Source organism: Leptonotus elevatus, chromosome 5 (assembly GCF_054856555.1).
Source record: "Leptonotus elevatus isolate MCC_2025b chromosome 5, RoL_Lele_1.0, whole genome shotgun sequence".
NCBI lineage: Eukaryota > Metazoa > Chordata > Actinopteri > Syngnathiformes > Syngnathidae > Leptonotus > Leptonotus elevatus.
The window spans coordinates 6720590-6733777 of record NC_141243.1 but is presented as its reverse complement, the minus strand read 5'-3'; the positions used below and the strand labels follow the sequence as shown (position 1 = coordinate 6733777).

Sequence of the window (13188 nt, the reverse complement as noted above, 5' to 3'; positions counted from 1 at the left end):
GTTATCTGACTACAGATTACTTGTCAGTGTCAATACTGTATATTATTCTTTTATCATTATTATTGACATAGCCCAATAGGACATTTGACCAATATTTTTTCTTTAATAGCAAAACACTAGCTGCATCACAGTGTTACTTTATTATTTTTTTCCCCCCATTTGCCCCAGACCAAAGGTTATGTGGGCTAACATATATTCCACCTGTGCATCACTCTGCTGCCGTCCACAATGGGTGACGCCCCACCTAAAATCCACAAATAACCTACAAGACGGATGCAGGCAAAATTACACTGCACTGTTGTGTTAAGACTGTCAGGTTGCTGTGAAAATGAAGCCAGCCTTTTTTTAAGGAAGTGAAGGACGACTATATAGATGAGGAGGAAGGAGGGAGCATTGGAACACGAGCGTGATGGATGCACATTATAACACCTGCATCTGGCAACAGCTGCTGTATCATTTCTGACCGCCAGCTTGACATATAAATATTGCTCCGATCTGTCTTGTACTAGCAAGTCTAAATTACTTTAACAAGTCAATAACCACTTTAAATTCGTTTTTTTCTTTTGCCATTTGCAACATATTGAGATTGTATTTGTTTAAATGGCATGGATATTGTTTTTCCCATTCTGTGCTTTCGTCTTCTTATTCTTTTTTTTTTTAAACCCATAAACCGGCCCAAAAATGAGCAGTATACAAAAAAGGGCAAACCAAGTCCATCCATTTTTTTTCTACGTTTTTTTCCAACATTCCGATATTATGTTTGTGTGTGTGTACACGATATTGGAAATGAAGAACACGCGTGCTGGCCCATCAACTATCTCAGCAGCCTCGTGTCTGTTTTCATTCATGTGTTCCTCTTGACGAGAACAGATGTTGGGAAAGCCACCAAATTGGAGCTGAAGCTGCACTATAATTACTGTGATTTTAATCAGGGTCTGGCATTTTGACCCATTTATTTTCTTACAGTGCTGATTGCACTGCAGCACAGTTGCGACAAAAGTGTAGCCAGTAATTAACCTTTACATCAGATGTATATCACAACCAGCACACAACATGTCTAATAAAAAAAAAAATATATATATATATATATATATATATATTTTAATAATAAATAAAATATATTTTAATTGCGGGAAAATGAAGTAACAGATCCCTATTATTTTTCTTTAGGTTTAAATTCATGAAATGCAAAATAAGTCAATCAGATGCACAAAGCAGTTAAAAGCGTCCACCAGCATGTAGAAACATCCCAATCTTCCCTTTTCCATTTTCACCAGTCGCAGTAATTTTCACATCAGTGATAATAAAGCAGATTGATTATTCATTTCCACGCGTCAACACCATTTAATTGTACAGCGAGAACACTCCAACCCGGGGTCAGAGGGGCTCTCCCTCATTTACAAAGAGACCCATCAACAACACAAAGACACCCCTCGCATCTCACACAATCCTTTCACTCTATCACAAGCACACACACGCATCTGGAACATGCCCAGACTGCATTTGCCTAAAAAAAAAAAGAGGGGGAAAAAAAAAGCCTTCTTTTCATCAAGCACATACTGTGCCCGCTCTCGGTCCCATGCCGCCATTTCCTTCCACTTCTCAATTAATATCCTTTAGGTGACATAGCATAGTACTGTAAATTATAACAATGAAAGCACAGTAGAGAAATGTAATGACTTAATAATTCTGTTTAGCGTTCCTATCACTTTTGCTGCCGAAGAAGAAACCTGATTTGTTTTACCTGCATTACATCCAACAACGTACGTTTATTAAAAATGTTCCCAGGGAATTTGGGAGACGGTACACCTTAAAATAGTCATTGAATAGGGAAATATATTATATTTGTAATTTAGGCATGTTCAATACCACTTTTTTTTTACAGACTGAAAGTACTCCAACTCTTCAATAGACACTGATACCAGATACAGATACCACTTGTATTTTTTGATACATAAAATAATAATAATAATTTTTAAAAAATGACAGGTAATTTTAAAGAAAAACCCTTAGCATTATTCCTTAAAAGTGCATGAAATTAATGGCAATTTTCCTTTCTTTTAATTTTTAATTTCTAGTTACTGATTGGAAAGCAGCCGCAAGAGTTCACAAGTACCGATACCTTATAATAAGGAAATATCGGCTCGATACCGATACCCTAAAGCAGGTATGTTGAAACATTTTCCTCCGAGGGCCGCTTACAGCAAAATAGAAAGATGCAAAGGCCACGGATTTTTTTGTATAACTAATTAATCAAGCAAGCAACTACACATTGTTTATTTAGTTGTTTTGAAAAACTGCTACATCAAGGAAAATAGTTTAGGATTTATTTTTTATTTTTGTTAGGTTTGGAATGACCCTGTTTCCCACTAGATCAGTCCCTCCACTGATTCACAGTTGAATCCCATCTCCACATTCAGAACCAAAATAGAGCAATCTGTAGTAAGCTGACCACACTTGAGGAGCATTATTGTGATATGTTCACAAATCGGACCTTATCTTGTTTATGAAGAGAAATTCTGTCTCGTATTTTAACTGTAAATTCACGCGTCTCCTCGCTCATCCAATGTCCTCCCCTATCTGTCTTTCTCCTTTGGCCTTGTCTGTTCCTCTCCCTCCTTAGCTAATGCATGGTTGTGATTTCCAGGATCTGCTTTGGAAATGTTTTCCCGTGGAGCTCTTGGAAGAAGTGCCCTCATCTGGCCCTTCGAAGCTGTCATTAGGCCGCTCCAAACTTTTCATCCCCAGGCCTCTGAGACCTCAAACTGCCAAATTGGTTGAATTATGGTCAGTTATGTGGAGTGGACCTTGTGTCACGACGGAGAGGCCTGAGTCAGTGGAACACAACCACACTTCTCACTATTAAGAGGTGGTCTGATACTTGCGCAGCAAAACTACCACTGGAAGCATCAATTTTGTCCATATTTGGGCTTCCACATTACTGTAAGTATTGCTGCATTTTGGGCGAGAGGCAGGTACAGCCTGGCAGCCAGTTAATGGCACAACCATTATTGAATTCCAGCTCAAGAGCAAACATTTCAAAACTGGTTGAATCCTCTTGAGAAGAGAAGTATAAGCAAACAATATGGCGGTGTTCACAATTAACCAATCACATTCACACTCATGTCAAATTTTCAGAATCGGCAAAGACCTGCCAAAATTTAAAGTAATTTCATTTCCTGTTAAAGTGACTTTGTCTTTTCCAGTGTTATTGCTTAGAAGCTTCAGGTCTACTTACTATCACTGGCGTGCGTCTCTCTCTCTCTCTCTCTCTCTCTCTCTCTCTCTCTCTCTCTCTCTCTCTCTCTCTCTCTCTCTCTCTCTCTCTCTCTCTCTCTCTCTCTCTCGAACGTTATTAGCCTACCAACTTGCAAATAGTAGAAACTTCTTTCCCATAATTGGTGCATTAGTAAACATATGAATGTTTACATTTATAATTGAATCCAACGCAGTTGCGTTAATCATTGAACATGACTTGATCACAACAATAAATAATAATTGAAATCAATTACAACTGCAGTGCTATGTAAATAAAGTGGCAAAAACACTAACACTAACCCTAACCCTAACCCAAATCACGATATCCACATTCCTGTGACGGTTTCAGTTCCAGTAGTTAATAAATAAATAAAAACAAATTTACATAAGAGACAAAGTCATAGTGCCTAATTATGCATCCACGTTTTGTGTTTTTATGTCCAATTTCTTACCTTACTTCTTTTGGGGGTATTTGTGTTTTGCTTTTAATTTCATTTAATGCATAGTTTAATTACTGTTACATGCATGCACTCCGTTTAGTTAGGTGGCGGTAATGCAACAAACGCACCTGCCAACCGCGAAAGAAGAAGTCATGCATTACCGCCAGTGGCCTTCTTCATAGCCACAGGTATCTATGTTAAACAAGGGGGCGCTATAGAACCAAAAGTATTTGACAACCATCAAATGGAAGTAGAAGAAGAATTCCGTAGTCTTGTTTAATTTATAGTGTAGTATAACTTAATTACTATTTCGAGCGGCAAAACGCGCAGTAAACGATCAGGATTCTACTTTTGGCTCCAATGTGACGCAGAATTTCAGTTAAGGTAAGACATTTAAAACTACTACAAAAAGAAAAGCTTTCTCATCGTGCATCTGTCTAAAGGAAATGTGTTTGCATGTGTGTATTTTTCGAGAGGGAGACCCGCGATGGGATCCGCTTGCATTAAAACGCAGCCCATTTTTAAAGTTATATAGCAATCAGCAGCTCGAAGCAGCTCAAAGCAGCTCATGCTTGAGCTGTTTAATTTCTTTTGTAAGCACTGGGCTCCTTTTGGGGTACTCTGATTAATAGAAGGGCACATTTAAACAACGCTCACCCAAGGGTTTTGTACGAGTACGTGCTCGCCTAGGGCACATTAATTTACCGGCAAAAGCCTTATTAAAAGTATACATGGTTTTATGAATCGATATTGGGCTATGAAGAGCAATTTCGATTCAATGTCGATTATATCGATATTTTAAACCCAACCCTACTTACTATTACTGTCTGAACTAGCTCAGCAGAAGGAGGACAGGGGTCTAGCTCTCCAATCAAGCCAGCTGAGGGAGAGGGTCAAAGGTAAACTAGTGACCCAGGCAATGACTAGTTGCTGAGCATGTGGGAATTAGAATGAGGTGCTGTGAGAACGACTTGGCTCCATGAATGTAAGTGTTTACCATCTACAAGGCTGTATTTGCAAACTGAAGGTCCCACGTTTCTGCTTTGGCGCGGTGAATTGGGGTCAGGTGAATTGGGGTCAGGTTCACGCAATCTCCATTGCAAGAGTTCCCGGCATACATTTAAGCTTCCACATTTTTCACTTATGTATGAAGTCCAGTCTTGTTGGTATTCAAGGTTGCTGACTTCAAATCAATTCTGGAATTCCCAGCTCGCTGTAGAATTTTAAATAGTAATTAAGACAAGCCTTTTGGAACTGTTTCTATTTTGATTTTTTATCCTTGTTTTATTGTATTCACAGTAGTATAATTTGGAAAAAATGGAATTCATTTAGGCATTATTTGTATGTCCCACATTTCAGCATTTAGATTTTTATACGTATATTATATGCAAGTAGTGCTGTCACTATTTAATATTTTTAGAATCGATTAATCTATTGATTATTTAATCAACTACTTTGATTCATTTTAAGTTTGCATTAAAATGTATTACAAATACATTTCCTGCCCCCTGATGACTGTGTATTAACCGGTGATTGGTGTTTATTCCGTACTTTGTCTTCGTATTGTGATTAAAAAAAAAAAGATAGAAGTAAAAACTGGTATTTTATTTTGATTAAACATAGAAGATAATCAGTTTTCTTTCACGAAGGACTACAGAAATTACTGTTGAGGATTTGGACAATTTTAAATAAAAAAAATGACTCCAAACAATTACTCAAAATAGTTGTCGATTTATTTGCTAATCGATGACTTAAAATTTAATTTTGACAGCTCTATTTACAAGTTTATCCTTATATGTTATTGCTGGCAGAGGAAGACTCTGGTGTTGTTTCATCTTCTATGTAAACAGCTGTCAGCCTCCCATGCTTGCACAATTAACAGGCATCTAATTGGTAATAATGATTTTTGCTTTAGTAAATTGAGAAGACGCAGCTGTTGAGAGACGCTTCTGGGAACAGAGTGCGACACTGTCTGCAATCTTCAAGAGGTGGTCCACAAACAAACAGTGGCACAGTCTTATCGAACCAACGTGGAGTGTTAAGTTCAATTTGTTGGCCCGTTTATTCTGTTATTCACGGCAGTTGTCGACTGAAAATAGATGGACCTCAAAAGTGTGTGTTTCCGACTTTAGAGCTTCGAAGTGCTAAAGTCTGACCCCCCCACTGTTAGTTGTTGTTTATCAGTGCAAACGTGCTCACGCGTGCTAACCAGAAGTTACAAGAGCAAAAAGGAGGGGGGGAAAACAAAACGGCATTGATAGGTTAAAGTTTCAAGTATTTAGTGTGGCCTCATTTTCCACTTGAACATTAGCGGAAACCTTCCTCTTTGAAACACCTGAATCTGTCCTGGTACTTTTGCATTTTGGAGGTTCGAAAACATGCTGCAACCTTCTATTCAGATGGAATGGCCCTTGAGAGCAGTGAATTGAGTTTGTTGTTAGAAAGTTGCACACAAGCTGGCCTTCGCTTAGCCATGAATGCATCTAAACTTTAGTTAAGGACAGAGTCAATACAACTCGACTCGTAACAGTAACTTGTAAAGGAGCAGACTTTTTACCGTATTGTTTTAGGGATGCTCGTCAAGTTGTCTTTTGGCTCCTTTTAACGTCACCCCTCCGCCATGCGTAGACTTATGATTTCATCAACTGAAAGCAGACGCGCCAAGGCCGCGATTCAACAATAAAATGCTATGAAATAGTGTCGTGCGCACACAAGGACGGAGCCTTGTGACCAGCAGAGAATCAGGCAGCAAGCAATGAATTAAATTGAGTCAGATGTCGTCAAACTCTTCTTGCTGGAAATGAGTGCAACTGAAATGCAAATTGGACAAAGTGCTCGGAAAAGTACAATGAACATGTTCTCATCTGTATCCTTGAAATGAATGTACATTGTGTAGCCAGCCCCCTTGCTTTCAGGCTTCCCCTTATCAGTCGGAGGAAGAGTCTTGAGTGCGTAGGTTGTAGAGAAGTCATGTCAAACGGCTTGATTGTGTAAAAGGGAGGATTAAATGCATTCTTTGCAATGAGAGAAGAGGTTCCCAGCTATAGTGCTAGCTGACATCTTACAGTATCCAGCAGCCCAACTGTGGCCTAATCTGTCGGTTTTACATGACTGCAAATAATTTCCATTCGTCAGACTGACAATGGAAGCGCCACCTTGTTCTGCTTCGTGGATTACTGTACAGAGCATCCTGTCCTGCTCCTACATAGACCCCCCTGACAAAGGATTTAATTGAATATCCACCCGTAGCTAATTTGTTGTGCACTGTGTGGGAACACGCAGAGACAGAAGGCTACAAGCCTCAACAAAAACACACACAGGCATTTGTTGTTGTGCTGCTTGCTTTTTCAATATTCGAGTCAATCTCGATGTACATGCATATATATATATATATATATGGATGTTCATACAGATACAGTACGTGGATGTGTCAATGAGATATTTGAGGATACAATGGCAACAATAAACAGACTCTGTTATCTTAATTTTTTATGTACACTCTAAAAAGACAATTGTTGTTAGAAATATAATTGTTGTTAACTTAAAAAGAATGTTTCCATTGGTAACACACTTGTTAGTCCAAAATGAATATATTAAGTTTGATTAATTACGAGTTCATTAAAGAATCTTTGTGCAGTTTGTCACTTTTTTTTTTTTTTTTTTTTTACTCGCGACTACCACCTCTGGCCCAAAGCGCGTGCACGTGCGAGTACATGCACGATCTTAAAGCGACAGCCACAGTTGAAAAACAAAGACAGGACTTCAAATAAGGTAAGAAAAATTCCTCCCCTCCCCAAATAAACTGTGGAGTGTGCAGAGTACGCACACTCTACTATAAAGGGAAGATATAAGCTGATAGGTGCAGTCAGAGTAAAACAGTCAGGGCTCTTTGTACTCATCTGGGCATTGGTGGAGCATGCATGATGTAGAAAAAGCTTTAATGTTATATTTTTAAACGGTACAATGCTCCTTTAAACTTAATACTTTGGATTGGAGTCCCTTTGGATTAACTTAATTCCGGTGAATATATTAAATTTAATAAGATCATAGTTCATTCATCTTAAAATATTCACTTTGGACTAACTTAATTCAATTATGTGTTACTGTTAGAATAAATGTCCATAAGTCATCCCATATTTACTCTTAAAGTATTGCAAAGCATGACTCCTGCTCTTGCAGCTGCAGAACAGGAACTGTTTCCTCATCACAAGATAAGGACTGAAACATTTTGTTGTTGGAAGGCCCTGCTTGGGAAAGTGTGCCTCAGAGCGAGTAAGAGATTGTTGACTGAGCACATCTCTGTCCATTCTCCTCGCGAGCGAAAAATAATCTAGGTCTCTTGTCTAACTTCCTTGTGTGTTGTCTATTAAATGTTCTAGGTTGATTGAACCTGACAGTTACCAATTGAAGCATTTAAAAAAACAACAACTTTTTTTTGATCAATAACTAAATTTGTAATCTAAAGTTTTTAGAGTGTAGATGTGTTTTGTGTAGATTTGCTGCAGTCTGCAGTGGTCCGCTTTCGTTCCCTGCCCTTCAATAAAATTTGTCTTTCAACTGTGGCCGAAAGTTACATTTTAAGAAGTAAATACAGGTGAACTACATTGATTGAGTTTACTGTGGACTGTTTTTCACAGTTTTCCTCTGTATTAATTGGAAAACTGATTGCTGTAAGCCACAGTGAGTTGTGCTGAGTGGTCATGAGTTAACAGTTGCTCCTTAATTGTTTAGTATGGCCACATAAACAAAATATGGACTCAATTCAATTGTTATTAACATAGTTTAATTACATGGAAGTGTGGAGTGAGAGATAATACTTTTTTTTTTTTTATACCCTTGACCATAAATAAACCCTTCTTATGCTGTTTGTTTATCAAATACGTTTAAACTGGCAGGTTTGATATACTTATTCTTAAATACATATAATCATCCACTTTAGCTTCACATTACACTTGTGCTTAAGCTAATTAATCCTCAGTGTTTGTCATACACAAACAATGTGATTGACTTGATTTCCATTCCTGTGTATCTTCTGGGATGACTGTTTTGCCAAAACATTATTTAGTGCCATTAGTACTGTTTGTGTCCTTGTCTTTAGGTAAATACTCACTTAAGAGTGACTTTGACTTTGTACAATCTCGATGCTTATGCTGGTTGGTGGTGATGAATCCTGTATTAGGCCCCCTTGTGACATTTGGACTGTGTCTGTGTAGACTTTTCGAAGTGACAGCAGTGCTCCATCCCACATGATTGTTAAATAAAACACTGCCCACATGTTTGCCTTAAACTAAGTAGCCCTTAACTGTTTGGACAGACAGCTGGCAGTTGCACTTAATGTATTTGTTTATTTTTGAGATAAGCGGCCTCTTTTATGGATAAGCAGCTGATGCGTCACTTCTGTCAAGCTGGGACAGGCAGTGGGAAGATAAAATAGTCTGTTAATCTGGTGCTGGTGAGCAGAGAGAGTGATGTTATTGACCTACGCTGGCAGCAATGTGTTTCAATTATACTCCGCTGTCCATTTGTCAGGCTAGCCAAGTGATGGGAGGGGGGGCCATGGAGTTCAGGCCTGGGTTAGAGTCGTTCTCCATCACTTATGATGTGTCTTATAGGAAAGTGCTTTAATTGAATTAGCCAATTTATTCTTCAAGCAACAATGCCCCGGCCCGGGTCGGTGATGGGAGACAATTAGATACATGTTTAAAATAAGGGCCGTGCGCATATGTCATCTCTCTATGGCCTAAATGGAGATAGACAAGCAACACTGACTTTAACAATCCTGAATGTGTTGTTATAAAATGGACCATACCCTAACAGTCTTATTTGGTAGTACAGTACATTTGCTTGAAAACATTCACAATCCACCAAATAGATCAATGAATTGATTAGGCGATTCCTGCCTGTTTCTAACTTTTTGGGTGAAGTGTACTTATAGGGCTAAAATGTTACTTTGTAGTAATAGATGGGCCGGATTTAGTAGTTATCGATGAACTGATTACAATTCATCTTTTACTCAGTCCGAATACGGAACAAGCTTTGTCCTTGAAAACGGTACACATGAGCGTGTAATAGATTTTTCCTTACCCAACAAGTGTGCTCTATCCACTAGGGCTGCTGTAGAAACGCAGAGTTTCCGTGTCCAGTACCCTGGAATCTGAGGCTTTTATTTTCAGTTTTTCTTATTTTGTTCTACAACAGGCTCCATTTCCTTTGCTGAGATGCTAAGATGCCTTTTATTTAAGTTTGAACGAGGCATTTGCTTATTGTTGAAGCCATTGTTGGATAATAATGTCATGTTGGAATAAATGGTCCCAACAGAAAAGTGTTTTTTAGTATTTTTAGAGTATTAAGTATTTTTGCGGAAAAAATGGAACTGCCAATGTGGAGTAAACAGTTTTGACTGAGTTATGGCGTTCGAACGTACTGCAAAGTCATCCGACCCTATTGATAAAGTCGTTGTTTGAGAGACTCTTAATACTCGTTAGCTTACATTTGAACAACTTTATCAAGATGTTCGAACGACTTCATCAAGACCATGGGTGGCCAAGTTTGGTCTTCGAGAGCCACTATCCAGCCCGTTTTCCATGTCTCCCTCCTTTAGCGCAGCTGAATCTAATGATGATCAGCTCATCAGCAAGCTTTGCAGAAGCCTGATAACGATCCTGATCATGAATCAGGTGTGTTAGTGGAGAGAAACATGGAAAACAGGCTGGATAGTGGCTCTCGGGGACCGAATTTGGCCACCCCTGATCAAGACGTTTGAAGGACTTTGCAGTACGTTGGAGTGACATCGCCCAGTCAAAACAGTAAATTCACATTGCCGGTTCCACTCTAACGTAGGATAGGGCAATAATTGATAGGCTATCAATAATCTTTGGGGCTTAACTCCTTGTCCTTACTTCAAGGTACAGTTGTATGCGTAGTCCGCGGAATTAAGAACACTTATTCGGGGCCTTTCAAGTTTGTCCATTGTCTCATAAGAAAACAAAATCATGTAAAACCATATCTAGTGAAAAGTTTCCACTCCGACCTCAGCAGATTCTCTTGCATATTTTTGGGTAGATTTGCAAATTGCGAACGGTCGCACGGGATTAATCCTGATCAAGTTGAATTTATTCATCTTGAGCAGCTGGAAGAGGTCAAAGTGTTGCCTGCCTACTGTCTGCGAGCTTGTCTGAGACGGCGGCCATGCCGTCAATCACCTCAGCCACAGTTGCAGGTGCGGAATGGCGCGCGAGTTAGTGGCGCACCGGCCTACTTGCACTCTGGCCCACACACCTGCTCGTTCACTACGCTCTAATTGTCAATTCATTTATTTCCCGCAAGTCTACAACTCCTGCTGCGTGCGCCCACTATCTGTGTCTAATCAGCGGTGGATCTTCACAGCTCCTCTTGTTAAGAGTGAAGAATAGCGAGTGGAAATGCTCTCCATAAGCATGTAATGTACACCAATTATGGTAAAGTGGCGTGTTGCAGATGGTCCAGTTGTGATTGCCGCGTTTGCGTCGCGAGAGGCCGTCTGAAAATGTCTCGTAGAAAGACACGTGCTGCTCATTACTACGCATCTTAGTATCTTTTTGTCATCTTCTTCTGTGCAGTCTGTTCATGACACAGAATATGATTTGTAAAGTTGCACACCAGGTAACAAAATTGTTTTCAACGTGCAAAAGTCTACAATTAGATTGATTTATTCTATTTTTTACCGAAGTGACTTAAAAAAATAATCATTTACTTGCAGCATTTTTGGAAAAAGAAACACTACTTTTACTTGGGCACATTAAGCTACATTGCACTCATTGTTGTTATTTTTATCTATAGGTGTTCATTATTGCTTTGACATTCTACTATTTTTAAAGTGTGTTGTGTGGTGAGAAAGTACATGCAGTTAACTGTACTTTTATAATTGTTATTTCGCTAACATAAGTTCTGCGCCCGTCTTACATTGACTATACGTAAGGTAATGACAATAAACCAAATACCGAGCCCGTCAGTAAAACCTGGAAGCAGACCATAGCCTTAACTACTGCAACCTTTGTCGCGATGGCTTCCTGCCAGCTATGATTCTTCTTCTTTAGTGTGGTAATTACTGAGGATGTGCTGCAAATGTCACTGACTGATGAAGTGTAAGAACAACCCAAAACCCAAACTCCCAAAAATATATATTTTATTCAATCTATGCAGTCAAAAGGAAGCAATTTAGTAGAAAAAAATAAAAAATAAAGGAGTCAAATACAATAGTAGTAGGTGTGCAACATGCACAGATTTAATTGAGATTCATGCATTTGTCAAACATAAACATAAGTGAAAAATGCATTTATTTCATTTGCAAATATCGTAACTGAAAGCGTGCATTAAATGTTTTAAATAAAATGTGCAAAAGTATTGCAAATTTAGTACCACTAATGAAAAATACTGGTGTGAAATACCACCTGGCTATCATTGTTGATGAGAACATAAAGCTTCTCAATTATCGTCCTCTGTATTGGTGGATGAATCGACACAAATTGATTTCAACTAACGACGGCCTACTAACACTTGCCTGCAAGTTGGCCTCCGTGACGTTATGAGCTCAGGGTAATGGGACATTCAGCCAGGCAGCGTCCATTCTATTACCTGCTGAAATTGATGCCCGAGTATCTCCTCCTTGATTAGCTTTGTCTCAAATAACAATGATAGCTTTAAGTGTGTCTAATTGAAGCTGTGCTCACCCTCCCTCTCCGCGCAAAGTGCTTACTCATTTTGTCTGTCCTTTTAATAATTACATTATCATTTTAAACCCCCCTGCCTGTTCCTTGGGAAGTGGGACGGCGCTCGCGTTGAAGTGAAATCTCATTATTGGTACTGAATTATGTGCAGTTTATTGATCCCTGTGGTGGATTATTGCACGCTAAGTTAGTCTAGACAGAATAGTTAGCCAGATGACAGAAGGGGGGTGGGATTGTATAGCCCCCAAGGGGAGAATTCCTGGGCTCACTTGGCAATTCATGCCTGGCAGGTAATGGAATTTAAGTTCACACTAAATTCACCAACACCTTGACATGAGAAGTGCTGTACTCGTAAAAAACATTGAGACTACAAATTAACCAAATGAGATGTTAAAGAGAAGCCACCTCTGCCTCATTGTTCCCATTTAGAGACCCGCACCCAGCAAAACGGTGTCGTTGAATTGGGCCACGACCGAGGGCGATAGATAGGCTTCAGTCGGATCCTTTTCTAATATCCGACGTAGGTTAGGTGAGGTTGTTTGTGTGATAAAGGACTCATTGAATGTGTAAAGGCCAAAGTGCTGAGTAAGAGACCGCGCAGGGCATTCATCTCTATAAAGCCAGGGCTCCGTTTTAAAGCGATCCATCATTATCTTGATGAACGTTTCCTCCTTGCCATCCGTGGCTAGCGGCTGTTTGTCCTTCAGCAGACTACATTGTGACTGATTTATTTATTTATTTATGGTCTTCAATACCACCATTTTTCAGACCAATACCAGTACGAG

General features: G+C 39.2%; 1 protein-coding gene across 1 annotated transcript in view; it reads left to right on the top strand.

Annotated features, from left to right (window-relative positions):
- The first annotated feature begins 3945 nt into the window (after window positions 1-3945).
- The window catches only part of LOC147173489 (uncharacterized), a 236402-nt gene continuing 227159 nt past the window's right edge, over window positions 3946-13188 (top strand). Inside the window, exon 1 of the transcript XR_015094919.1 lies at window positions 3946-4082. The gene's annotated coding sequence lies outside the window, so the exon portion shown is untranslated. The remainder of the gene's footprint in view (window positions 4083-13188) is intronic.